Here is a 2,559-nt window from a genome sequence, read left to right as displayed (position 1 = left end):
AGATCAGATGATGCCATTTCGTTTCTTTCTGAAGCCACTCTTATTCACTAAATTCCTGCTATTTTTCTATTGTAGTGATTTATAGGTTCAATTGGTCATTTTGTTCGTCTTTCAGTACCGCATCTGTAACTTTGATACTTTGCTCTGTGTTGCATTCCAGCGGCTTTCTTCCTCTCAGTGCATTCGTCAACTCATTTCCACAAGTTACCAAACAGGCTACTACGAAAATTCAGGTCAATCATCATTTCCAGAAAACATTAGGACTGCTACATTATATCCACATAAGTCTAACATGCTTCGACAATTGCACAGGATCATCCGTTCATATACAAATTACAGAGACAAGGCAACGTCTTCAAAGGACCCTCCAACAGAAACTACTCATAGGGCCTCCCTAACTGGGACCCCAAAATAGGTAAATACATGGTGCCTGCTTAGTTTTCGGCTTAGTTGAGTTACCAAAGACAAGCCTACTTTTCATGTACAGGTCTTGTAATTATTAGTCTACAAGCTACTTATCGAAAGCTACCCAAAGAAAACTATTTACTAATTCTGAAATCAGTTAATGACAGCCACATTTTAATGACTTTGTTGCTCCAATTAATTCCATGAATATATTAAAGAAAATCCTGCAGGTCCAATATATACCGTCCCCATTCATGTGGCAGATTTTAGGAACTTCTTCGTCTGCTATACGCATGCTTCTATTGATTGAACCAAAAACTTTTCCTCTCACCAGGTGCTGCAACCGAACAAGACGTCCACGGCATCATTTTGTGACCTCTGTGTGGACAGTTCTCACAAACTTACCATGCAAAATGGTTCCCGTCGGTGTCAGTGTCTGCTTTGTTGGTGGGTGAAAAGTGTATGAACTTTGCCACACCTTTTGCATGTAATATATCCATCCTGCAAGTTCCAACTTATTACATCCCCGAAGACAGCAAATCATATATGGCATGAGAATTGTACATTCAAAAACCTAAGCTTTATCCCCTTACCTGTGTGCGCGAAGGCTCGCGGCATTCACTATTGTACAATATATACTTATGTTCTACACTGCTTGATACTTAAGGTGAGCTACTACATACTCACAAATAAAGTGACATTTTGAAGTCGCGATTCCAAACTTTGATGGCCACTTTTCATTCCATATATCCATAAAATATATCAAATGTATGCTTTTATGATACTACTTTTCAAGACAACCCTATTATGTTCACTTTGAAACATTCAAACTAAACAAAAAAAGAGTAACTTATATTCAAAGTTTAGAATGATTGATTTCAGATAATCTTGAAACATCACTTATTTGTGACTAGATGGAGAGAGTATTATTTTTGGGACGTAGGGAGTACTTGTGTTCCATACCGCTTGATATAACCTTGAAACATCAATTATTTATGACTAGAATCGCTAATGGAGAGAGTGTTAATTTGTTGCCAGAGGAGTTGGACATCAACAACTCCAATGAGAGATGGCTCAGACCCGTTCGAAAGGGTTTCTCCCGTGCAGCTCCTCCGCCGGAGCCGGAGACAGAGCCCTCAAGGTGAAGCCAGTTTTTCGAGCTCCGGCTTCTCTCGTGAAAAGCGCTCCAGCTCCTCTCATCCGACGCCAAAAGCGCTCCTCACGGGTCCTACATTTGGTCCGGCTCCGCTAGCTCTGGGGTGTCAGAGCTCGTAGAGAAGCCGGTGCGGGAGCCGCACAAAACTGAGCCCTCGGAATGCCAAGCACAGATTGGAATTTTCGATGCTGAGACTCTAAGCACATGGCAGCTGTTTTTCTTCATGAGCTACACTACAAAAAATTGTAGGATTCAGAGGACGTACTTAAGTACTTTTAATGGCGGCTAGACCTGTCTTTAACCTGTAACAGGGCAAGTGACAGTGTAGTGGGCGAATACACCTGTAGCAGGGCACCTTTACTACAGTCACAACCGAGGTTACAGTTTGAACGGAGTCGCAGCACCTGATTGGCCTTTGGGACCCAACATTTTTCATTTTTTTCCCCACCGCCGTGTCTGATCAGCTGTTCAAAGGTGAAGCAGGCTTTGCCGCCTGTATTGTCAGGTACTGTCCACCGAAACGCCCGTTGGGCCATGCATTCCTCAAACAGAATGTGGGCCTGCTGCAGCGGAGAGGGGCCACACTCAAACAAAGTAGAGCTTTCGTACCGTCGGGTTCATAAACCCGGGTCCCCAAAGAGCCTACTTCCCTGCAATACTTGCCTAGCAGGCGGCGCAGCGATAGCGTGTGTCTGGACCGGCCTAAATACACAATGATAGGCCAAGACCACGATCTGGTCCCCGACCGGCACCTTCGGCCAGGAGACTTGGTCGGAGTCCTGGCCGGAAGGCCAGGCCGAGGTGGGACTGCGGTCCGACTCCGATCTCATTCCTCCGACCAAGGATATGTCGGACCTTTGCTCGCCTCTCTTTCCCGACCGACATGGTCGGGGGCAACTGGGAACGACCGATCAGGACGCCTGCACGGTGTGGGCCTGGAGAGCAGGCGGAGCAGATAAGGTAAGGCGCTCAAGTCAACCGCAATACTGAGGACCGTA

The sequence above is a fragment of the Miscanthus floridulus genome, chromosome 12 (genome assembly GCF_019320115.1).
Source record: "Miscanthus floridulus cultivar M001 chromosome 12, ASM1932011v1, whole genome shotgun sequence".
Taxonomy (NCBI): domain Eukaryota; kingdom Viridiplantae; phylum Streptophyta; class Magnoliopsida; order Poales; family Poaceae; genus Miscanthus; species Miscanthus floridulus.
The sequence above is the reverse complement of the archived record's forward strand: the minus strand, read 5'-3'. Positions refer to the sequence as shown.